Consider the following 26,650-nt stretch of genomic DNA (forward strand, 5'->3'; position numbering starts at 1 on the left):
CTGAAGTCGCGAAAGTTTTTTTAAAAAACAAAAGCCCTACCTATAAAAGACACTGGACTTAGGTGTACATGCGAACAGGCAGAGGGGTGTCTTTCTCCAGAAACAAAGCAAAGCTGAGAGTTTGTTTTAATGTCATGCTGTTCGACTGTTTCTTTAAGGATTCTCCCACTTCCTATATCTATGGTCGCGATTCCTCGGTCTATAGTCTTAATTGCCGCTTAGCCATTGGCGGATGCGTCACCTACGGCGCTCGCGTCATCCTCGCCCGCGACCCCGCCCCTGGGCAACTGCCCGTTTTCAAAATGGCAGGCGAGCTCTCCGCTGGGTTGAGTAAGCGGCCGCGAGCGGGGCCATAGACGCAGGAGGGGAGGGGAAAGCAGAGTGACCATCCCTTCGACGTGGAGGCTGCTTGTGACTACATTTACCCGCCCCCTCCCTGCTCCGCCTGCTCGTAGTCGGGGAAAGAGTTGTGCATAGAAAGAGGGAAAAGTGAAAGCCGTGATTTTGGGCGGGGAACCGGCGGCATATTCTCTCTCTCTCACACCCCCCCCCCGCAACCAAAATCGGATGAGGGACTCTGTGCTGAGATTCCTGCATTGCAGGGGTTGGACTACATGACCCTTGGCATCCCTTCCAACTCTAGATTTCTATGATCCATGAATTTGAGGACAAGGAGCTACATTTGCTTTCGAATGTGCATTAGCATGGTTGTTTTTTAAATGTTCACACTAAATAAGGACAGGGGCGCCGACTTATAAAAAATATTGGGGGGGCCCATACCGGGGTCCTGCCGCTGGTTCGCTCGGGTAGCCGGGAGAACGCAGTTCGAGGTGGCGGTGTTGGGGAGAGACCCTCGCTCAGGGCGCCACGAGACTTGGCGGCCGGCGGCCTATCTGGCGGGTTTTGGAGCGTATTTCGGCGGAGCGATTGGGGAGGAGGGGGCTTGTTGCCGGATTCTTCAGCTGGGCCGGAGATCCGCTGCTGGGGGTCCCTGGGCCGAGTTGTGAGCACGGCCTGCTGAAGGGAGATCCAGCCGATTGCGCGACGGGGACGGCCGGGGCTCTCCGGCTAGGGCGCGCGGCTGGCTGGCTGGTGAGGGAGCAGGTGGGGAGGAGGCGGGGGTCCTCACTCTCTTAGGAAACGAACCCGCGCGCCCGATTGCCACGAAGTCCGAAGGGTGCGTGTGTGGAATTAAAAAGCAAAAACGAGATACGGGCAGGGCAGGCAAAGAGTTTTCCGCAAGAGGATGGAGGGCAGGTTGAAGAGAAAATCACTCAAGATGAGACAGTCAAATCAGCCATGATAAAATGGGCTCAGGATATTGGGTATAACATCATGTTTGAGGACTGGGAAAGGTTATGGACCACCGGAATGAAATTCACGGCATGTAATGCCTTGAAGGAAAATATTATGAAAATGATTTATAGGTGGTACATGACCCCAGTCAAGCTTGCAAAAATATATCACCTGTCTGATAATAAATGTTGGAAATGTAAGGAGGCTGAAGGGACATTCTTTCACCTCTGGTGGACTTGTCCAAAAGTGAAGGCCTTCTGGGAAATGATCTATAATGAGTTAAAAAAGGTATTTAAGTATACCTTTCCCAAGAAACCAGAGGCCTTCCTCTTGGGCATTGTTGGCCAGAAAGTGTTAAAGAAGGATAGAACTTTCTTTATGTATGCAACTACAGCAGCAAGAATTCTCATCGCAAAATATTGGAAGACACAAGATTTGCCCACACTGGAAGAGTGGCAGACGCAAATGATGGACTACATGGAACTGGCTGAAATGACTGGCAGAATCCGAGATTTGGGAGAAGAAACAACGGAAGAGGACTGGAAAAAATTTAAGGACTATTTGCAAAAACAATATAAGTTGTATGAATGTTAAAAATTTACACGATTCGGAAACTATAGCTTCAGCAATTAGATTTGGGAAACAGGAAATTATATGTTAAGTAAGAAAAGGTCAAAATCTAAGGTAATACTATGTTTAATTTAAGATATAAGTAACTGATGAAAAGTATTAGATAGGTAGCCGTGTTGGTCTGCCATAGTCAAAATAAAAAAATTTCTTCCAGTAGCACCTTAAAGACCAACTAAGTTAGTTCTTGGTATGAGCTTTCGTGTGCATGCACACTTCTTCAGATACACATCAGATACGTGTATCTGAAGAAGTGTGCATGCACACGAAAGCTCATACCAAGAACTAAGTTGGTCTTTAAGGTGCTACTGGAAGAATTTTTTTTATTTTGATGAAAAGTATGTTAAATTTAGAGGTATAGTATTTGAAAAGTACAAAATAAGGTACGAAACAAGGTAATAATTTGCTGATATCTTTATTATAAAGAATGCAGGGTAAGGGAGATGCGAGGAAGTCCAGTTAGTTATATAAAAAATGTGTTGAATGGTTGGTTTTCTTTTCTTCTTTTTCTTTTTTTCTTTTTCTTTTTCTTGTTCTTTTACTTTTTTCTTCAGTGTATGTTTCTAACTTTGTATTTGAAAACTTAATAAAATATTTATAAAAAAAAAGAGAGAGAAAATCCTTTCGCTTTTCTGGGGCGCAGGGAAGTCTCAGAGCCGGAGGTTGGGGAAGGGACCCCCTTTGTGTTCAGTTTCGGTTTCAGTTTCTGTTAATTGGTTCTCGTGAGAAACTTGCAGATTCTAGCTTCACCAATTAACTCCAGCTGGTGTCAATTTACTTTTGGCAGAAAGCCCAGGTCTGCTTGACCTAGAAACTACTCACTCTGATTGGTTAACGAGCAGCACTCAACTCTGTTATCTAGGGATTGCCAGCACAGTTTGATGTGAGGTGTGTTAGGAGTTAGAAGTGCTGTGTATGGTTATGAGAGAGAGAGAAAGAGAAAGAAAGATAGGATTTATTTTGCTTTTATTTGTATGCAGAAACTCTGCTGGTTTTATTTTTCCTTTTAATAAATCCTGTAAATAGTTCTTCTGAGTCTAGCTGACTAGTCATCATCGCCGCAACTAGCTTCCTCGCTGTGCAGGAAAACTCTGCTACGTATGGGCTAAAGCCAGTAGGGCTATGCCTGACACTCCAAAGTTCCATGAGGTTATGGGCATTGTGCTGCCAGCCTGAGTTGCGGTGGTGTCAGCATCAACGGCGTTGGTTCCAGTAGTTCCAGAAGTTGTTGTTCTCTGGCTGGTTCCTGACCGTGGTGAGCTGGTGACGCAGCGGACACAAGGACAACAGCTGCAGCGTGTGAGTGCTGGGTGCTGTGGTTCCTGTTTTCTCTCTCGGTGGTCGTGAGTAGCTGGTTCCGGGTTCCAGGGACATCGCTCTCAAGATGGCCTCACAACCAGTTCAGATGGCTTTTGAGCGTCTGAATGACTCCAATTACTTGCTGTGGTCGGAACGCATGCAGGCAGTGCTGCAGAGGGATCGTCTCTGGCAAGTGGTGAGTAAGTTTCCTACGAAGCCTGATGATGAAGACCTCGATAAAGACCAAAGAGCAAGGGCCACAATTGTCTTGGGGCTGGAAGATTCCCAGTTGCCGTATGTGAGGGGAATCAAGACAGCTAGAGGTGTGTGGCAAGCACTTAAAGAACTCCATGTGCGTGAGACAGCGGTTTCCAAGCTGTTCATTCGCAAGGCATTGTACAAGGCAATGTTACAGCCTGGGGTTACAATGCAGGAACACCTACACAGTTTACAGTTAAAGTTTGTTGCGCTACAGGAAAGAGACTGTGCATTAGACCAGCAGGAGAAGGTGGCTATTATTTTGAGTTCTCTCCCGGAAAGCTGGGATAATTTAGTTTTGTCTCTAGAAGGCATGCAGGAGCATGATTTATCAGTCAGTTACGTTACTGGGCGTTTGATTGAAGAATGGCAGAAGAGGCAAGAAAGGTCGGTGGCTGCAGAGGCTTCTACAGGTGGGCGGTTTGGAAGGAGTTCTCATGCCGTGCCAGAGGTGAAGCAAGAGCAGCGTACCGGTGAGGAGTCAGCGTTTGCTGTTAGGCGTTGTTTCCGATGTGGGTCTTCAGCGCATCTAAAACGACAATGTCCAGAGTTGGTCAAGTCTCAGTTGCCGGTGCAGGAGCAGAGACGAGATCAGCAGCAGCAGCAGCAGCAGCAGCGTAAAAAGAAATTCTTCAAACGAAAACAGTCGGCTCAGCTGGTGACCGGCGAGGTCAAGATTGCTGATGAGAAACAAGCGGTCTGGGTGGTCGATTCGGGAGCGTCTCGCCACATCGTGAACTCAGATGAATTATTTGTTTCCAAGAACTCAGCACAGCGCAGCCAGGTGGCTCTAGCAGACGGAAGTACATCCGAAGTGATTTCGGGGGGTGCAGTTTTTGTTCCTTGTCTTCGTGAGTGCCTGCAAAATGTACTTTGTGTGCCGTCATTAAGGAGCAATCTGATGTCTGTAGATTGTTTGCTAAAAGCTGGGTTTAAAGTGTATTTTGAAGGAGACAGTTGCATTATTAAGAAGGCTGGTGAGATTTTAGGCACTGCTAAGTCAGAGGGAGGCTTGTTTTGGCTTAAAGCAGGATCTCAAGTTGCAGCAGTAGTCAGTAAATCTCAGCCTGCAGTGAATAACAAAGCTATACATGACAACTGTGTGCACTTATTGCATAGGAAAATGGGGCATGCTTGCTGGAAAAGTGTACTAAAAATGTCTGAATTGGCTGATGGGGGTAATTTAAAGAGTTGTAACAAGTACCTTGATTGTAATGTGTGTAAAAAGGTTAAAACCCACAGAGTCTCTTACCCCAGAAGTGACAGAGTTAGTGAGGCACCGCTACAGCTGGTTCACATGGACGTAATTGGTCCATTTGCTGTAAGCAGGGGTGGATCGCGCTTTTCACTAACAATTGTGGATGACGCCACGCGTTATTCCTGGGTTTTTCCCATGAAGAATAAGGGTGACGTGTTCACTAAATTTAAAGGCTGGGTGGCATCTGTGGAAAGATTTCTGTCCATTAAACTCAAAAGGATTCAGACGGACAGAGGTGGCGAATTTATGTCAAATGCCTTTAAAGACTGGTTACAAAAGCGTGGCATTGGGCATAGAAAAACGAACGTTTTTTCCCCAGAGGAGAATGGCGTTGCAGAGCGAAAAAACAGATCTTTACAAGATATGATGTTTGCCATGCTTGATGATGCTGATTTGCCCATGTCTTATTGGGGGGAGAGCATGCTCACCGCGTGTTATCTCCAAAATAGGCTCTTTCACCAAACAATAGGTACAACCCCATACTTTAAATTGTTTCAGAAAAAACCTAAAATTGACCATTTGCATGTGTTTGGATCAAAAGCCTGGGTATTAATTCCGAAACAAATGAGGAAGAAGGGAGATCCTAAGACCAAACAGTTAGTGTTTGTGGGTTACCAGGAGCTGGGAAAAGGTTTCCGCTTTGCTGAAGGGACAAATGGCATTGTGATCTCCAGGAATGCCAGTTTTTGTGAACATAGTGGCTGGGAGAGACTACATGCCAATACTGAGGTTTGGTTTGAACCTTCCCAGGAGCTTCATGACTCTGAAAGTAGACACAGAGAATCAGAGTCTGAGGGGGAGGAAAGTTCAGATAAGAGCTCTCAGGAAAGTGAAGTTAGCCAAAGACCAGTTGCTAAGCAACAAAAGAGAGGTCGTAGTTCTGAGGAGGAAAGTGGGTCAGAAGAAAAATTTTCTCCCAGAAGATCTAAAAGACAAAACAAAGGAGTGCCTCCAGTGCGTTTTTCCCCAGATACTGCAAATGTGTTTAGTGTAAGTGCAGAACCCAAGAGTTTTCAGGAGGTGTTAAAGTTACCAAAAGAGGAGGCAGAGCTCTGGAAACAGGCAATGGAGGAAGAGATGTCCTCTCTGAATGAGCACAAGGTTTTTACACCAGTGGCAGCGCCTGAGGGGGCAAAGATTGTAGGCTGCAGGTGGGTGTACAAAAGACTTAGGCCCGGTTAGGACATCTCTAGGGTTGGAAGTGTGCTGGGCCCAAGATGGCAGCTGCCTAATTAGTCAGCAGAACAAAGTTAAACAACTACTGACTACATACAGGATGCAGGATTGCAAAGGGGCAGCGGTGCCTATGGATCCAGGTTTCATAAAAACACTTCATATAGATGAGAGTCCTGAATTTGAACATCCTGATGTATATCACTCTGTAATTGGAAGTTTATTGTATATAGCACAGTGGTCCAGACCTGATATTAGCTACGCAGTAGGCATATTAAGTAGATTGGTCTCAAAACCCACACTAAATGCCTGGAAAGGGGTAAAACAAGTTCTGAGGTATCTCAAACAGACAATTGGCTATATGTTACAATTAAATTCTTCAGAGGATGAAATGTTGAGTTGCTACTGTGATAGTGACTGGGGAAATTTGCCAGATAGAAAATCTGTCACAGGACTAGTCATAATGGTCGGTGGAGCTTTAATCAGCTGGCGGTCACGCAAGCAAGACGTTGTAAGTGTGTCATCAACGGAATCAGAGTATGCCGCATTGAGTGAATTGTGCAACGAGGTGATTTATTTCAAGCATTTGATGGCAGATTTAAATGTAAATTGTGGAGAACCAGTACAAGTTTACATTGATAATCAAGCTTGTATAACCTTAAGTAAAACAGAGGGTTTCAAATCGCGTTCCAAACATATCTCTGTAAAATACCAAAATGTACGTTGCTGTGTACAAGACAATGTAATCACCTGTACTTATGTGTCAAGTGAAGAAAATGTAGCAGATGTGTTAACTAAACCATTGGCAAAGATAAAGAACAAGCGAATGTGCAAGGGTTTAGGTTTGCTGGAAAAATAATCTCCTACATAGGTGTACTTGGTGTTAATTGTTCAGCAGAATCTGTGAGGGGGTGTTCAGTTTCGGTTTCAGTTTCTGTTAATTGGTTCTCGTGAGAAACTTGCAGATTCTAGCTTCACCAATTAACTCCAGCTGGTGTCAATTTACTTTTGGCAGAAAGCCCAGGTCTGCTTGACCTAGAAACTACTCACTCTGATTGGTTAACGAGCAGCACTCAACTCTGTTATCTAGGGATTGCCAGCACAGTTTGATGTGAGGTGTGTTAGGAGTTAGAAGTGCTGTGTATGGTTATGAGAGAGAGAGAAAGAGAAAGAAAGATAGGATTTATTTTGCTTTTATTTGTATGCAGAAACTCTGCTGGTTTTATTTTTCCTTTTAATAAATCCTGTAAATAGTTCTTCTGAGTCTAGCTGACTAGTCATCATCGCCGCAACTAGCTTCCTCGCTGTGCAGGAAAACTCTGCTACGTATGGGCTAAAGCCAGTAGGGCTATGCCTGACACTCCAAAGTTCCATGACTTTGCTCTACCCTCTTCTCCCGTCTTAGATTCGCATGGGGGTCCCCGCCCGAGCTTGCCTGGCCACCGGGCCACACAAGGGCCGCGCTCTACGCGGCACACCTTGCTAGCCGCGCAGCTATCCTCCGCGGCTGCGGAGCGTCCCTGCGCCGGTGCCCAGCCCCTCTGGGCGCCCGCTGCGCTGCCAATGACAAGCGGGCGACGTCGCGGGCGGGGAAGGCGTCGCTTTCTTTCCCGATCCTTCATCCTCCCAGTCTTCCAGCCCTTTTTTGGGTTGGAAGCTCGTCTCGTTCGCCCTTCTCCTTTCTTCACCCTGCGCGCAATTTTCCTCCCTCGTCTCCCTCCCCATTTCTCCTTCCTTCCTGACTGACTGGCGGGCTCTGGCTCGGGCTTTGGCTCGGGCTCGGGCAGCCACAGCGTCGGCGGTGTTGGCGATCGGCGGCGCGGGGGGATGGCCCTCCCGGGGGAGCCGGCGCTGCTCAATGGGGTTGCCAAGGAGACAGGCCGGCCGCCCCCCTCCCCCGGCCCGGCGCCCCCCGCTGCGCCGGTGCCCGTTATCGAGCTGGTGCGCGCCGGGCGCCCTATAAAAGCCGCGGACGCGCCAAGCGTCGACAGGAAGAGCCAGCGCGGCGGTGGCGCTCTGCTGGAGGGGCGCTCGAGATTATTGGGGGGGCTGAGCCCCCCCAAACAAATTTTTGAGGGGGCTCGGGCCCCCTCAAGCCCCATGGAGTCGGCGCCTATGAATAAGGACTGTTAGACGTAGCAGGAAATTTGTGTTTTGAGGAAGGTGCAGACTGCTGCCCAGTCAACTCCATGGAAAGAAATTAATTTCTCCATTGATTCCTTCGGGCAGTTCTCACTTGCATCCCCGGGGACATTTAGGACTTGTTTCTCAGCGTGAAGCCAGACAAGGTTCTTTCCTTCTATGCGCTCTCTGTCCCGTTCCAGCCATTCCGTTTCACCCACTGCTCGCCTTCCCCTTCCAGCCACATGATATCCCCTGCGGTTGAGTTGTTTTGGTGCTGTTTTGAGGTTTCTTGGTTCCCTGGGTTCCCCCCACCCCGCTGGCAGATTTGTTGCCATTTTCAAACCTCAGGGCTACCCTGAGTCTTCTGATACCACTCACTTGTGGCTGCCTTGTGCAGTTTGGCTACACAAGCACAGGTCCCGCAGAGTCTCAAATCAAAATCCGATGATGAGGATTCCCATGTTGCAAGTAGGATAGGGAAGTGGAGAGGGTGTGGATCACACAACCTCCCTCTACCCTGATCACATACCAGAGTCTGATAGTCCATGCGACGGTCACCTCCAGGCTTGACTACTGTAATTTGCTCTACGCGGGGCTGCCCTTGAAGCTGTCCCAGAAACTCCAGCGGGTGCAGAATGCTGTAGCGAGGCTCCTCACGGGGTCTCTGCCATGGAAGCATATTCACCCAGTGCTTTTCCAGCTGCACTGGCTCCCGGTGGAGTACAGGGTCAGATTTTGACCTTTAAAACCCTTCACGGCCTAGGACCCTCGTACCTATGGGACCGCCTCTCCCGGTATGCCCCACGGAGAGCTTCAAGGTCCATAAATAGCAACACCCTAGAGATCCCGGGCCCTAAGGAAGTTAGATTAGCCTCAACCAGACCCAGGGCTTTTCAACACTGGCTCCGGCCTGATGGAACGCTCTGCGTCTCATGAGACCAGGGCCCTGCAGGATCTGATTTCTTTCCACAGGGCCTGTAAGACAGAGTTGTTCCACCTAGCCTTTGGCTTGGAGCCAATTTGATTCCTCCCCCTCTTTCTTTTTCCTTTCTCCTCCTGCGATGAGGCTACATTTTAATATTTTAATGTTTCAATATTTTAATGTTGTAATCATTCAACTTGTTTTTATTATTGCTTGTTAGCCGCCCTGAGCCCAGCCTTGGCTTGGGAGGGTGGGGTATAAATAAAAATTATTATTATTATTATTATTATTATTATTATTATTATTATTATTATTACTACTACTACTACTACTACAGCGCTCCAATCATGACTCTAACAAAGCCCACCTTTTCAGTTTTTATTGGCAAAAACATAACTTCACTGATCAAGATCACAGTACAAATACTTTAAGCCAACATATCCCAAAGGTTCAAAATAATAGGACAAGCAATTAACTACTTATGATTGGTTCAGCACTATTGCAGCATTTTAGGAATACAGTTCCTGGCAGCCTCGGTGATGGTACCCTTAGAACAGCAATATACAGGGCCTGCATGAAACTGACTTCAGACAAGAGGAAGAAATAGCAATTGTCTTGCAATTTTTATTTTTTTACATTCACAAGATATATATCAGGGACAAACATGCCATGAACAAAGAAGTATTTGACATGGCTCCTAGTTTGTCTCTACGTGAACAAATATGTCCTGCAACGGCACTGTAGCAACTGGGTGTTTTAAAACAGAAAACATGCAAGATATACGTGAGAGGAGGTTGAAATAAATAAAAAAATTGTCCAGTAGCACTAGAGACCAACTCTCTAAAGTGCTACTGGACATTTTATTTATTTATTTATTTCGACTGTGTCAGACCAACATGGCTACCTACCTGAATGAGAGGAGGTTATTCACTGTAAATAGCAGCTCAGAAACATTCCTGCTTTCACAAAAGCTCATTTATCTAAGTCCCTCGTTTAACTGACCTCTCCAGTTGGAAGTAATTGTATTCATCAAGCTTTTTAAAACCTCCCACTCCTCTCCTAGTCCTTTGGGACCTTCCTGCTCATGAGGCCAGCTTCAAAAATAGATGGAATAAGTAGCACAGGGAAGGAGGAATTTCATAAGAATACCAGCACACATTTTTTTCTGTTGACCACTGATTCTCCAGATAATAAGGATTCCATTGCCACAATCCCTCTAATGAGATCAATACCGTGATGAATAAGGCAACAGGACCAAACAGAGACCTCTGTCTCTTCTTCAGATCAAGCACCTGTTTAAAGGGAAGGAAATAAAGAATCTGAAATCATCAGTGCTTTTTTCCCCTTAAAAAATATTTAGGGGTACTCTCATTTTCCTACTCATATTGAAATAGTGTCCCTCAATGAGGCAGGCCAAACTTAGATTCACAAAATGTTCTGCACCCCCCCCCCCCGAAAAAAGCCCTGGAAATCACCTTAAAGATCTGGGAAGCAAAAGGTTTTTTAAAGTGTGTTTATTATAAGTTTCGAAGAAAATTATCATATATTGCTAGGCTGACGGTTGCATCTCTCTGCACTGCAATATCCTACATAACTGATTATTTATCTACAATCAAATTTAGGGCAGTGTGGGCATTTTTATTGCATAGTATGCCAAGCCAAGGGGGCACAAAATTGACAAGATCCATAAGGAGACAAGTTAAATCTACATGATTAGATTTACTGGAGTTAGAGGCTTCCAAGAAAATCGGAGCTGTCAGACATAGACAACATGGTCCGTGGCAGGCTTGGGCCTGGAAAAGGCCTGGAATGGATGTCAAGAGATGGCAATATGGCTTTGTAGTTCAAAATGTTGTGCAAGGAGCTAGCAAGTGACCAGAAGGCAGCAAGTGTTGGAAGTGCGAAATTGCTAAGAGAGGGGCTCAGACATGAGACCTTGGCTGTGGCAGCATAGAAATATAGTATAATGTTGCATAAAATTATGACAAGTTCTTTCCCTGGGGGAATGCGCAAAAATCCCAAAGAAAGGGAAGCAGACACAAGCGTATAGGTTCAAAAAGCTTTATTAATCCAGTACTGGATGGGCAGACCTTAGCTTATGCTACTCAAAAAGAGGGTCTGACCACCACATAACGAACTCATGACTCCTTTATATCAGAGCTTTCCAAACTGTGTGTCGTGACACATTAGTGTGTTGGCTGCAGTGTGTAGGTGTGTCACGCGAACACTCCCCGCTCTCCTCCTGGAGACTTTTTCACAACAGTTCATGAGTCCAAGCAGCAAGATTCAAGAGTAATCAATAACATGGCTAAATCCCTTTGGAACAGATTTGGAAAGAATTGTTATATTTGGAGAAAAATTAGCCTCTTATATTGCTGTCTTGTTTAACAAAATAATTGGGGTGGGGACTTACCAGACTCTTGGAGAGAGTCTCATCCAACTGTGATTGCCAAACCAGACAGAGATCCCACTCAGCTGGGGCTATATCGTCCCATTGCCCTGATTAACCAAGACACAAACCTTCTAATGCCCAGGTTGAACAGAGTGGTGGGATACTATGTTCATAGCAATCATCAGGGCTTTGTTCCTTAGAGGACATACTGGATTCTGTGCACAGAGCTCTAAATATCATGCGCAAAAGTGAGTCTTTAAAGATACCAACCACTTGGATCTCATTAGATTTGTTCAAGAAGTTCTAACTGTCTTGAATGGTGGTCTCTCTAGAAGCTTTTTGAAGTTATGCAATTTGGAGGTAAACTTATGAAAGTTATCTGAGTAATTGACTCTGAAGCAGGAGCAAGTTTGAACTTTGGTGGACTTGATGCTGTTTGCACTTTTATACGGGAATGTGGGATGTAAAGGTGCAGTCAAATGCAACATTCTGACAAAGGACTAATGGCCTCCATGTTCTAACCGGTTGCTGTGACAACCAGTTTGTCGGTTGCTGGTAGTTTTGAAAGGTAACTGCTCAGCTGCAGTCACCTCAGAACCAACTTCCCCCTGGTTTAGTTTATTTGCTTGTTATGTAACCTAAGCCTGCCTTCAGGTACAGTTCTGTAACCCTGAATGAATCTGAGAGTAAAATAGCTTTATATTAACATGAATCAGATTTGTGTGTGTGTTCTTTAAGAGGGATTTAAAGAGATTTTTTTAACCAGGAAGCCATCTTTATTAGTAGAACTCAGGCCGCTGCATAAACTTATAAAGGGGATTGTTTAACTCTGCTAAAGGAAACCTTCCCACAGGGAACACAGCAGGGGTGTCCACTATCACATCTGTTATTTATCCTAGCTATCCTGCTCCCAGCAAGAGGCTTAGGCAACCTGGTCTTATGAAGATGCATGCAATCTCAATTGATTCTGATCATACGAAGTAATTATAGGGTGGGTTTTGTATCTGTGATATTTTGATGGAGCTGGCTTGGCTGTTAGAGCACTCCTGTACCCGTTGAAGAAAACTCCGCAGAAGGTGCTAAATCTTTTTCTTAGGACAACTATTAACAAAACATGGAATACCATGCAGTGGTGGATTCATAGGTATGCGCAACATGCAGTTTTAGGGCCCCCTGAAGCTGAGGACCCCACAAGTTATTAATATGCATTGTTAACTGAGAGAATACATCTGGCAGAATTCGAGACCAGGGAGAAGAGTCGGTGAAAGAAGACTGGAAGAAATTTAAAGACTATTTACAGAAATATTGTAAAATTAATGAATGCTAGAAGGATGTTGGATAGAAACTAAGTGGTTTCCAGCTGTAATGCTTTAAGAGATAGGAAAAAAGGTTTGCAAAAGGGTAAAAGCTTAATGGTAAGGATTTGCTGAACTAACAAACTGAAGTGGAATACAAAAAAGGGAGGTATGAGGAGGTCCAGGGAAATAAGTGTAAGGAAGATATGTTATGGAAAATCAATGTGTTTTTTTAACTTTTTATTTTGTATGTTTCTTTTTATTTTTCATTTTTACTGTTATACTTTAAAAACTTTAATAAATATCTTTTTTTAAAAAAAGAATACATCTGAAGCATAATTACAATGCATTGCCATTGCTGAATTATAGTATATGAATCTTTCGCGTTGTTTGCACTCTTCATTTCTCCTGCTTCCCAATTAAAGTCAGTGGAGGTTGGTTCACCAGTTTCTGTTATTATAAACACCACAGCAGGAATTGGGGGGCAGGGGAAAATACATGCAAAGACAGAAATATTATTACTGTCATCTCCTCATGCACCCCATATTTTCACATAGTTGCATTAATTAAGGTAAATGAATAGGGTCACCCGAAAATGTTTCGCACAGGGCCTTGCAGATTATAAATTTGCCACGGACACCATTACTTTAAACTCCATTTGAAAATCTATTGCTGCAACTGATCAGAGAAAATAATTTTAATTCTATCTGAATTAAAGAGAGAGCAACTGACATACAGGAAAAAATGGGGAAAGAGTCTATTGAAAACCTAATATTATAGTGCAGCAAACTGAATGGGAATGGTTGTTCAAATTCATACTAGCAACTCTAATTAGTACCAACAAGAAGGAAAAATAATTTCAGAACAACTGACCAATGGTAAAGGTAAAGGAGCCCCGACAGTTAAGTCCAGTCGCGGACGACTCTGGGGTTGCGGCACTCATCTCGCTTTATTGGCCGAGGGAGCCGGCGTACAGCTTCCAGGTCATGTGGCCAGCATGACTAAGCTGCTTCTGGCGAACCAGAGCAGCGCACGGAAACGCCGTTTACCTTCCTGCCAGAGCGGTACCTATTTATCTACTTGCACTTTGACGTGCTTTCAAACTGCTAGGTTGGCAGGAGCAGGGACCGAGCAACGGGAGCTCACCCCGTCGCGGGGATTCGAACCACCGACCTTCTGATTGGCAAGTCCTAGGCTCTGTGATTTAGGCCACAGCAATGGTACTTTCCCCCATATAGAATGAATAAAATATATTGCCAGCACCTGCTTTGTAGGAAGTACATTAAAATAAAAACATTCTGGGCCACTGAATATAATACAAGAAACAACAGGATATGAATTTTTAAATTCTGAGAACAAGTCTTCTGTGCATGATACGGTCAGGAGTTAGAAGCACAGATCTTCAGTTGGCATGCTTATTGGCTAGTGTTAAACTTTGCATTACCTACCAATGGGGGGGGGATCCTTTGGCTATAACAGACTAATTGAGAAAATTCTGGGAGATAGCATTTATGACAAAACAAACATCCAAAGGTGTTATGTAGTGTAGTTTCACCCTGGGCCAACAGGGGGATACTGTATATAGTTTTCACTCAGGTCTGTAGATAGTTTTCACTCAGGTCCGCGGCAGTTAGTTTAGGCGGGAACTCTGAGCTGTTGTGGTTACAATGTTGACAGCCGGCTGCCTATAAATACAGGCCGGCTGAGCTGTTCACAGTCAGTTCTATTCCAGCTTGTCTTAATAAAGAGCTACTTGAAGAAATCGCTGTGCCGGCTGCTATGTCAACCCACTACTTAATACTGGCGACGAGGATGGGATCGATGGACATCAGAGCACAGCCAGATGCGGCCAGCCTCTGAACTGAGCTGAATCACAGAGCGAAATCACTGAGCGAAATCACTGAGCGAAATCACTGGGCAGAACCAGTTCAGAGCTGACTGTTCTGGCTAGAGCACTGTGTTCCATCCATCGCCCTTCACGCCGGCATCGGAATAATGGCTTCACTTGTGCCTCTACCGCCGTTTGCGCCAGCCTCTGAGTCATGGGACTCCTACCTCGCTCGGTTCGACTGCTACCTCCAAGCCAACGAGCTGACAGCAGTATCAGTGGATCGGAAGCGGGGCCTATTTCTCAGCCTCTGTGGGCCTGAGGTGTTTGAGACGGCCCGAGCATTGGTTGCGCCTGAAGCAGTCCAGGCAACACCATGGGACACGATCCAAGAGAAGCTCCGCAACCACTACGCACCAAAGCCGTCCAAGATTGCTGCCCGCCATGCGTTCTACCACCGGAACCAGGCAGAGGGGGAGTCAATCAACAACTACGCCACCGCCCTGCGACAGGCTGCAATGCACTGTGAGTTCCGAGACTTAGACGATGCCCTGATGGATCGAATCGTCTGCGGAGTCCGGGACATCCATCTGCAATGGCATCTCCTAGCCAAGCCAGACCTCACGCTACAGAAAGCCATTGAGGAGGCTGTGGCCTCAGAAGCTGCTGAACGCTCCGCCCAGGAGATCCGCAAGTCCAGCAGCCCGCGTCTTGCTAGGGGGCCAGTTCCGGTGCATCATGAAGAGGCCAGCAGTGATGAGGCATCCTCCAGTGAAGACGATGACGTGCACCAGACAAAGCGGGAGCGCCGGAAGCTCCAACAGAAGTCCAAGGGCCAACTGGAATGTGCTGGCTGCGGAGGCGACCATTCCCGTGCCAAGTGTCGATTCAGAGACGCCATCTGTAGGAGGTGTTCCAGAAGGGGCCACATCGCTAAGGTCTGCCGATCGGCTCCGTCTGACACCCCCCCTTCATCGACTCGCAAGTTCAAGTCTTCACTCCAGTCTGCCAAGGAAAGTTGTTTCGCTCTCACCAACTGCCGCTGCCCGTCTGGAACCACGATTGGCCAAACCGACTCGTCTACGCGACGCAAGCTGAACGTCACGGTGCTCATTGAAGGAGCTCCATGTGACATGGAGATTGACACCGGGTCTGCCCTGTCCGTCGTGTCATGGAGCACCATCAAAAGACTGGTACCCAGAGTATCCAAAAGGCAACTCGACTCTCACCGCGTACACCTGAGAGACTACCAGGGAAACGACATTCCCGTGGTAGGCGTTGGCCGGTTCCGGATCGCCTTCAAGGATTTTTCGGGCCTACTCCGGTTGGTGGTGGTCGAAGGTCAGCGGCCAAGCCTCCTAGGGCTAGACTGGTTTGATGCCCTCGGCCTGGAAGTCACCGGCATCAACTGCATCTCTAACGCAGAGACTGAGGGTCTGGTCAAAGACTTTGCCGAGGTTTTTGACGGCACCTTGGGACAATATACTGGTACGCCCATCTCCTTTAGCCTTGATCCACAAGTCGCCCCCATCAAGCTTAAGCCACGCCGGGTTCCCTTTGCTCTCAAGGCTAAGGTGGACGAACAACTGGACAAACTGATCGCCCAAGGAGTTTTGGAGCCCGTTGACCACGCAAAGTGGGAAACCCCCATCGTCACGCCTGTCAAGCCAGATGGGTCGGTGAGAATCTGCGCTGACTACAAGTGCACAATCAACAAGGCACTTCAGCAGCACGCTTATCCGGTTCCTGTTGTCCAACACCTGCTGCATTCCCTGGGTGAGGGTAAGGTCTTCGCTAAGCTGGACCTTGCCCAAGCCTATCAACAACTGCCAGTCGATGATGCCACTGCTGAAGCCCAGACGATCGTCACCCACCGGGGGGCATTCCGTTGCCGCCGGTTGCAGTTCGGGGTGAGTGTGGCTCCTGGCATCTTCCAAAGCCTTATGGAGCGTCTCCTGCAAGGCCTTCCGGGCGTGGTACCATATTTTGATGACGTCTTGGTGTCTGCAGAATCACACCAGCAGCTGTTCGAGCGCCTCCGTGCCGTGCTGACCAGGTTCCAGGAGGCCGGGCTCAAGGTAAAGAGGGAGAAGTGCCTGATTGCCGTTCCACAGGTAGAGTTCCTGGGCTATCTTATCGATGCCTCCGGCCTTCATCCAACCACATCCAAGATCCGCGCTATCCAGCAGGCCCCCACCCCGAAGGACAAAACGGAGTTGCAGGCATTCCTGGGGCTGCTGAACTTTTATAACATGTTCCTGCCCCACAAAGCCACTGTGGCTGAGCCTCTTCACCGACTCCTTAGCACTAAGACGCCTTGGGCCTGGGGTCACCGAGAGACGGCGGCCTTCAACGCGGTCAAGGCTCTCCTTTCTTCAGACAGTGTGCTGGTACAGTACAGTGAATCCAGACCGCTGGTCCTTGCCTGCGACGCCTCACCTTTTGGCATCGGTGCTGTCCTTAGTCACCGTTTTCCAGATGGAAGAGAAGCACCGCTCGCCTACTTTTCCAGGACACTATCTCCGGCGGAACGGAATTACAGCCAGCTCGACAAGGAGGCATTGGCACTTGTGGCTGGAGTGAAGAGGTTCCATGAATACCTCTATGGCAGGACTTTTGACCTCATCACTGACCACAAGCCACTCCTGGGCCTCCTCGCCGGTGATCGTTCAACTCCACCGGTCCTCTCACCACGCATGCTGCGATGGACTGTTTTCCTGGCTGCCTACCACTACCAGCTCATCCATCGCCCGGGGAAATCGATGGGCCATGCCGACGCCCTCAGCCGTTGCCCTCTTCCAGCATTTGTGGAAGACCCGGCTCCAGCTTCATCGCTCCTTCTGATTGAGGATCTTCCGGCAGCGCCTGTATCAGCTGCCACTGTGGCCTCCGCGTCTGCCCAAGATCGCACCATCAGCCGGGTGCTCAACTGGGTGTGGAGGGGGTGGCCACAAGGGCCTTTTGCATCGGAGTTCCAGCCCTTCGCAACCAGACAACATGAACTCTCAGCTCATCGCGGCTGTCTGCTGTGGGGAGACCGCGTCGTGATTCCCCAGGGACTCCGTCAGCGCGTCCTGGAGGCTCTGCACGTTGGCCACCCGGGAATTGTCAAAATGAAGGCGTTGGCTCGATGTTACGTCTGGTGGCCTAATATGGACGATGCCATCACTGCCTGGGTATCCGCCTGTCAAGCGTGCCAAGAGTCAAGGCCTGCACCACCGGCAGCTAAGGGACACACCTGGGAGACGCCAAAGACACCCTGGTCGAGGGTGCACATCGATCTGGCTGGCCCCTTTCACGGTCGGACCTTTATGGTAGTGGTGGACGCCTATTCCAAATGGCTGGAGGTCGCCCTGATGCCCTCCACCACTACCGAAGCTGTCATCCGGGTGCTGCGAGGCCTGTTTGCAACGCATGGGTGTCCTGATGTCCTTGTCTCTGACAACGGACCGCAGTTCACGTCAGGCACGTTTGAGCGGTATCTTTTGGGACTGGGCATCCGCCATGCCCTAACGGCACCTTTTCATCCATCCAGCAACGGGCAAGCGGAAAGAATGGTGCGCTCGACAAAAGAGGCACTGGCGCGCCTGGACCGGGGAGACTGGCATGAGCGGGTCGCCGAATACTTGTTCGTGCAGCACATCACTCCTCATGCGGCCACAGGGAGGAGTCCTGCTGAACTGCTTATGGGCCGCCGCCTCAGGTCACCGCTCGACCGGCTACACCCAGACTTTGCCGTGGCTGAACCCCCAGGCTGTGCCAACGCACCACGGTCATTTGTCCCAGGAAACCAGGTCTTTGCCCGGAACTATGTGGGGGACATTCCTTGGGTGCCAGCCACAGTAGTGGGAGTCACTGGACCTCGCTCGTACCAGGTGGCACTCGAAGACGGACGTTTGTGGCGACGGCACATAGACCAGCTTAGGCGCAGGGTTGGCAACTTAGACACTACCGAGGTGCCCCCAACTGCGCTTGCGGCTCCAGAAGAGACACGTACAGATGGCGAGGCCCCACCTACACCTCCCTCGCAAACTGCCAGCGTGGAGCCGAACCAAGCCGTCTCAGAACAGACTCAGACCACTCCACTTGCGGAGGCTCCACCCACAGCAGCGGATCCAGGGGAGTTGGTTCCAACGCCACCTAGGGTCGCACCACAGCCTCAGCGAGAACTGTGTGGCCCTCCGGACTTGGCTACCAGTCCCCGGCGGTCTGGCAGAGTTTCCAAGCGCCCAACTCATTTAAAGGACTACGTTGTTGGACAGGTATCACTGTTGGTCTAAGTATGGGAAATGTAACCGATATGCTTTTGTGCCTAATTGAACCATTACGCGTAGTGCTGTATATAAGGAAACCATTACGATTGTAACTAACGCCTTATCTCGGTGGGGAGGGGTGTTATGCAGTGTAGTTTCACCCTGGGCCAACAGGGGGATACTGTATATAGTTTTCACTCAGGTCTGTAGATAGTTTTCACTCAGGTCCGCGGCAGTTAGTTTAGACGGGAACTCTGAGCTGTTGTGGTTACAATGTTGACAGCCGGCTGCCTATAAATACAGGCCGGCTGAGCTGTTCACAGTCAGTTCTATTCCAGCTTGTCTTAATAAAGAGCTACTTGAAGAAATCGCTGTGCCGGCTGCTATGTCAACCCACTACTTAATACTGAAAAGCTTTAAGTAATAGCCAATAGGACTAATTCACTGAGATATAGGCTTTGTTTATCCAATTCTGGAATGAACAAATAACAGACATTTCCCCATATAGGCTCTTTCTCCTTAATATTGCTGTTTATTGCTGTTTATTTCCCCTTCTCTCTTCAGGATCTTTTCTTTCTTTCTACACATTCATTTTTCCCCTCTCTCTTACAATTTCCATTGTATAAGCAAATTATAAAAATGTGATGATGAAACAAAACGTGTCATCTGAATTTCTACTATGCAGGAGACTGAGGCTGTTTCTGAGTGTTTTTTAAAAATGGTATCCAAAGATCCATTTTCTACCTCAGGAGTACAAAATGATATTTATCAGAACTCTTTCAGCTCTTTTCACTATCTGAGGTTAGGTAAGTGGTGACCATGGAGAGGTTTTTATTGCTTGTGGTTTGTTTGGCACTCACCTTGACAAGTCTTCGGTGTCAGGTGAGGTGGTATTTGCCCAGGTATTTTAGCATGTTTTATAGTTGTTTGCTGTTGCTTTTACTGTATTGTGACTGTTGGATCTTGCTGATATGTTGGAAATTGTTACTTTCTGTGGTATTCTTGTTCACCTTATTATTTTATTGTGTGCATATGAACTTTGGACATTTTGTTAATCAAAGATGAAAATCAGACGAGTATTTATATTAAGCAGCAGTACCACTTTTGACAACAGGAAAAGCAATTTCCTAAATCAAACAAAAGAGGGAAAGAGAGGAGAAAGTTGGACTTATATGGTTAATTTTAAAAATCTCATGCTGTGGGTTGGAGGTTAAATGTGGAGTCTGTTTCTAAAGAGGCTGCTGGAGACTGTACTGCTTGAATTAAGAAAGGCAGCAATCTGTAGTAGCAATGCTGTTAAAATGATTATTCTCCCGAGGAGCAACAATATCCAAAGGGTCACTGGTGGTAGTTTTCCACCACATCTCTCAAAAATGGCTAAATTTTCAAACCAAATATTTAAAACTATTCATTTGCTTCATTCTTGAATCTAAAATTTCCCATTTGTTCCAGATTTTTGTTTTGTTTTTTGCATCTGTCTGTTCTCTTGTGTGCAGTGCTTGCTACAAATTTATGGGGTGCCAATCAATTTAAACATGAAGGGTCAACTGATTTCATGGGATGGATCCAAAAGAGGGAAAATAATATGGTAGATTATTATGAGTAGCACACAATAGAGTAGCCTGTTAAGAGCTGACCACTTTCTACTCAGTAGCTGAAATAGAGTCGAGTGTGGATTTCATGCTCTTTATTCAGCTCATAGTGGTGAGGAGGAAATGAAAGTTTCCCCAAAGTATCTGCTTTATATATATTATTTACACAATGGTCTACACGTGATGGGTTAATTCCAGAATTCTCCTGTAGGCCAATCAGGTTGTGGATTCACTTCCATCTGGAGCTGGATTGGGTGGTTCCTGCAGACCAATCAGACTGCTGCATTCTGAATCCTATTGTTCTAGGACCAATCAGACTGCTGCATTTTGGATCCTATTCAACTCAGTACATAACACCAGCCATGTGGGTTAACACCCAATACTACGCCAGAGGGCCTGGTAGTCAGACACTCCTCTTTTGTATATATGTTCCTGATCTCGCTCATGAAATTGGTGGGGAATATAGGTGGATTGTGGGGTGAGAAGATCTCTCATGTAGATAAACATGGTAGAGACAGTTTGAACACTGTAGAGAGAGTGATGATGGAGGAGGGAGGAGAGCCCAAAACTTGTGTCACATTATCACACTGAATGCGTGACCAGTTCCTGAAATACATTTGGAGAGTCTACACCACCGCAGGTGCTGCTGTGTGGTTAGCTTGTCAGTGATTGGCCCTTTGCTCCTGAGGTGGCTCCCTCCCAGATGTTGGTGAGTTACAACTTCCATCCGCTCCCAGCCCAGCCAGCATGGCCAACGGTCAGGGATTATGAGTGCTGGCATCCAGGAACATCTGGAGGGGACCACATTGGCTACACCTTGCTCTGTAGTGACAGCGTTGGCAGAGAAGGGTCTCCTTTCTGTTGGATGTTCCAAGGATGGAGTATCAGTATGGCACATACATCGCCTTGGAGACTCGTCCCCAGAAACCTGGAGTAAGGGACAATTGCCCGGCTCTTGCTGTTGTGCTTTGTCAGGGATCCTTTGAAGCAGAAGTTATGATTAATGAGCAAGGCGCGATACACAGAACACAGCGGCAGCTGCCAGGTGTTCAGCATCCCACAGTGCTTTTCATCTCCCCCCCTCAACAGCTGAATGTTTTCAAGTGGGTCTGTGGCAAGTCAGAGCACCCTGCGGATAATTTGCTGTTCTCTCAAATGAAGTAGGGCAAGGAGTGTGAAATACTTTAAAACAGATCCCGTTTAATCAGTTGTGCGGATTCATGTCAGAAAGGAAGGGCGCACAAACTGAAAATAGAGCTAGCAGCACTGCAGGCAGAAAGTTCCCCTTTCCCAGCCATTCACAGATTCTTTCCTTCAGCTGATTTCATTTTAGATGCTAAGAAAATGATTCATACAGCGAGGTCTTGTAGCTGTCAGAAGGAGAAAGCATGTGGGAGAGGAGTCATTTGCTGCGTGCATCTTGTACAGCTCTTGCTAGTTAAAAATATTAAGTTGAATCGCCCAAGTATTGCTCTTGCCTGGAAAGTAGAAACCTGCAGTCAAATATTCCGGGATGCTCAGTCAGTAGAGTATGAGACTTAATCTCAGCATCATGGGTTGGAGCCCCACATTGGGCAAAAAATTCCTGCCTTGCAGGGGGTTGAACTAGATGACCCTCGCGGTCCCTTCCAACTCTACAATTCTATGAAATGATAGGTTGTTAAGTTCAAATCTACCGTATATGATGTCCAGTACCAAAACCCATTATAACTTTGCTCTTATTGCCCCTGAGCATTATCAGATCAAACACCCCTCCGTATAAGGATTTTATCAGATTTAAAACCTTTGAGGTTTTAAACCTAACCAAACTGAGAAGTAACCGAAACAACAACAACAAAATTCCTTCCAGTAGCCCCTTAGAGACCAACTAAGTTTGTTATTGGTATGAGCTTTTGTGTGCATGCACACTTCTTCAGACGAACGCTCATACCAATAACAAACTTAGTTGGTCTCTAAGGTGCTACTGGAAGGATTTTATTTTTTTTAATTGTTTCGACTACGGCAGACCAACACGGCTACCTACCTGTAATGAGAAGTAACCCTTTTGGCAGACAGGTTTGTTCCCTGAATGATTAGGATGTTTGTGAACATACAATGCCATCATACCAGCACAGTCAATCTACATCAGAAGCTTTACTCCTAAAGTACAAGGTGATGAAACAGAGAAGCAAATTACTTGGATTTTTAAAAATATATGCTTAGTGCCACAGTTTTTGTCATAGAATGGGTATCAGGGCTGGCCCAAGATATGTTGGCACCTAAGGCAAACCACAAAATGCTCCCACCCATGTCTGGAAAGAAGGGCTGAGTGATGATTTACCTCAGGAACGGGGTGGGGGGAATCAAATCAACCTTACCTGATGGTTGAAGTGGGAATTAAAGGCTGCTGGGGAGGGGGGGAGGTGCAGACCCCAGGAGACCCCAGAAGGCAGCCCCTGCTATTTTCTTCCCAGCAGTGGGAGACCAGCAGCACCTCCTGTTCACCAAGAGGCTACTGAAGAGGGGGCATGGGGGGGAAGGGGGCTTCTGAGGAGGCTGCAGATCTGGCCTCCAAGAAGGATGCCACAGTCATTGTGTCAACTGTGGAGGCGGAGGCAGCGGCAGCAGGCGGCAATGCATTTCCTGGAGGTTGGATCTGTTGTCCTTGTGGATCCTGCCGCCTGAGGTGGTCACCTCACCTTGCCTCATGGGTGGGCCACTCATGCCTGGTATGAGACTGACTGTGGGCCTGCTGTCTTGAGACAAGACCAGCCTGCAACACCTCAAGTTACTGCTACCACCTCTTTATTAATTTGCTTCCCTGGTGAGAAATGTTAATCTGATAATCTCAAAGAGATAGAGTTATTGTTGCGTGCATCCCAGTCTCCAAGTGACCAGATACTCCAGAGGTTCCAGCACTTTCCCAGGGTTTGGTTTCCCTGCATTTGCCTCTCATGGCTGCTTCTAATCTTTTAAAAAAGGTTATGAAGAGACTGTTAAGCATACCTACCACGTCTGGCTCTTACCTCCATCCTTGGGAAAACTTCACCAGCTCCTTCTCTGTGTGTTTGGACCACTATTAAAGGTTCATGAGGTGAGGGGAAAAGGTGCAACCATATAATGTGGGCCAAGACCATGGAAATACTGCTTCAATTTTTCTTTTAAGTTAATATGCTTATTTCCCCAGAAGACACAAAATTTAAACGTCAGCCAATGAACATAGCAGGAGCCTTACTTGCTTTGTGAGTCAAGATGATTGCAGTTTGGAAACTTTTTTTTACACAGAACACCACTTTTGATCTTAGTGCTCTTTATGCAGAACATAAGCTCATTATCAAATTATATTCTAGTAACATTTAAGGTTATTTTTTACAATGAATATTTGCGGTATTAAGAGTAATCTTTACCAATGAATAGTTTCTACATTGGTGCAGGAGTGTACAGTGCTGTTTTAAATAGCTTAAACTCTTTATGTGGGATTGAAAGGGGGGGGGGATTTCAACTCATATCTGAATATTTGCCACCCACCACTGAACCACCTACTGATTCATGTATGCAAATCTGCTAACTGTGCTACCAGCTGCACTAGAAGAACTCCAGCCCAGGAAACACTGCACACTGTGAAAATAAAAGATCATATGGAACTGCTTGAATATTGGCATGTGAGAGGTCAAGGACAGAGAAGGGCCTCCATGAGGCAATTCTGCTTGTTTACAGAAGTTCATGTACTGCTTCACTCAGAATCAATAATCCTGCAGCTGTGTCTGTCTGCAGATGCAAAATGCCCTCTACCCTGGAAGGAAGCCACCTGTCAATCCTAAAGCATTTGACCTGCAGTGCTGTCCTCCAGCCAAGCCAGAGGGTTGGTTTTTCAATCTCTTTGAGCTGTGCGCCTGTGCGCCGTGTATCTAGAAATATGCTTGCACTGATGATGGGACTTCTAATTGTTTGATTTTTATTACTAATCATCCTTCTCATTTTCTGTTTATTAGCAAAAATTATTTACATTGCCTGTAGGTTAGCTCACCAGCAAGGAATTTACCAGACCAGAGTCTCCCTGCACCCCACTGAAAAGTGGTGGGGAGGAATGGGAAAATCCCCACTTATGCGTGTCCTGTAACAGAACCTCAGTGTAAGTGGCTTCCACAGGGGAGCTGCAGAAAAATGTGGATGGTCAATGTTATATACGGAAGTTCTCACCCTGGGCCAGCATGGGGAGACTGTAGATAGTTTTCACTCAGGTCCACATATGCAAATAAGGAATTGGAAGTGACATTTAGTGATTGGATAGTTACAGAAAGTGTTACAGTTGTGTTGTTGTGGAGCTCTATATAAGCAGGCTGGCTGAACCCTTCAGTTCAGTTCTGTTCTGGCCTGTGAATAAACAAGAGCTGTTTGAAGAATTGCTGTGTCGTCTGATATGTTCACCCACAACATAACAGTCAAGAGAGCCGTGGACTCAAAAATGTTGAAAACCACTGATTTAGGCAACAGGATAAAGGGATAGGACTCCAATACTGGAAAAAGCAGTTTTCAGAAACCAGTGGGAGAACATTTCAACCCACCACTATGCAACTGTCCTTAAAGTGACAGTTCTTAGAAAAAAGGAACGTCAAACAGTTCCCGTCACATGTTATTCGTGTGAATGGGCAATTCAGGTAGAAATTGCCTGACATTAGTGTGGATGCTTGAGGTGCAAAAGTCTCCTTCTGTAGACTTCCTTGGTTGTTCTAGGTTCCAGGACTTGGGTAAAAATACACACAGGCTTCCCCAATTAAGATGTTCACCCTAGTGTGTGAATAGCAGCATCAGGGCCAGCTGCACATCACTGGGGACAGGGATGCAGCCCTTTGTACCTGTTATGCCTTCACTTGAATAATGTATAACGAGGGCTAAGAAGTTCAGTTCTACTACCAGAGGCCTAAATGTAGATAATGGGGTCTCCTCCCACTTACCAATGTTAAAATGTCTGTGTTATCATAAAGAACTAAGGTTGCCATGTTTTGAAGAGCAAAAAAGAAGACACATTTGCCGACTTCTACTTTTAACTATGGATCTCTATGGCAACTGTCATCATGAAAAAGAAGACTTGTCCTGGAAAAAGAGGACATATGGCAACCATTTGCATAAGAAAATAGTAACTCTTCATATAGCTTATTAAGTGGACTCTAATCCACAAAAGCTTTTACCATAATAAATCTGTTTGTCTTTAAGATATGACAAGACCTAGATATGTCTTTAAGTTACACCATAAATAAAGTCCAGCCAAAGACGCACAAGGTTTGAATAAGGGTCACTTACAGTCTTAGGTTTGGGGAAACTCAGTCTGACTGAGAGCACAAGAGAACATCAGTGTTGAGAACACTGCACTTTTGACTGTGGAAAGGATAGTGCCAGTCTGGTCACTGCATATATCAGAAGTATGCAATTAAGAAAACTCGTTTTCTGTTTCTGTGGATGAAAGGACACACAAGCCCCAAAAATACATCCTATGTAGCTGTAGCACTTATTGGTACAGTATATGCTATCAAATGCCCTTGTAGGAAATCATACCTTGGTCAAATTACAAGAGCTTTTGAGAAATGTACAAAGGAAAACTAATATATAATATAATATAATATAATATAATATAATATAATATAATATAATATAATATAATAATATAATAATAAGCTGGACCCTCTCAGGGAATGTTTTTGGACCATAATAATATCATTAATTTCTTCTTTGGTAATAGACAAGCTGAACAAACACAACACTGAGCTGTTATTAAAGAAGGAAGTGTGTTGTAGTTTGAGTTTGCACAATTATAACACCCACAGATTTTACTGAACAACATGATTTTATTTCCCTACTTTCGGAGGCTGCTTTTCTTCATCTTTTCTACAATAATTTTGTTTGTCAATTTCGGCATTTCAGAGAAGTCTCATGCTTGTGGCAAGCGCCTGCACTGGGCTACCTCAACCTTCCTCAACCCGTGTCCTCCAGATGCTTGGGACTACAGTGTGATCACTCCTAGAAAGCATGGCCAATTATCGGTCATTATGGGGCTGCAGTCCAAAATATCAGGAGGGCACTAGGTGGGAAAAGTTTGGGCTACATCGTCTGTTTATTTCTGAAATCTCTTCATTTTTAATTTTTTGCAGCTAGCATCCTCCCATTTTTCCTTCTCCACATAGCCCTGGCTGTTAAGGACTGGTCACTGTTGGTTAGAGAGGGGAGTCTAGTGAGGTGGAATGAGTATGGCCTGGTGGAGACAAAGGGTCATGCACTTCCCTTGAAGACGCTGCGGGAAGTGGAAAAATATTGAAAACTCCAGGTCATACTCAGACTGGGCAACCCTGTCTGAAAGTT

The 26,650-nt window shown here is 46.4% G+C and overlaps 1 long non-coding RNA gene across 3 annotated transcripts in view; it reads left to right on the forward strand.

Annotated features, from left to right (window-relative positions):
• The window catches only part of LOC308593569, a 45,645-nt gene that overhangs the window by 1,898 nt on the left and 17,097 nt on the right, over positions 1 to 26,650 (forward strand). The window contains exon 1 of one of the 3 annotated variants that reach the window (XR_014011015.1): positions 222 to 411. The exons of the other annotated variants lie outside the window; for them this stretch is intronic. This is a non-coding gene — a long non-coding RNA (uncharacterized lncRNA). Of the gene's footprint in view, positions 1 to 221; positions 412 to 26,650 lie in introns of those variants that run through there. 3 annotated transcript variants of the gene reach the window in all.

The sequence above is a fragment of the Podarcis bocagei genome, assembly GCF_964188305.1.
Source record: "Podarcis bocagei genome assembly, chromosome: 8".
In the NCBI taxonomy this organism is placed as follows: domain Eukaryota; kingdom Metazoa; phylum Chordata; class Lepidosauria; order Squamata; family Lacertidae; genus Podarcis; species Podarcis bocagei.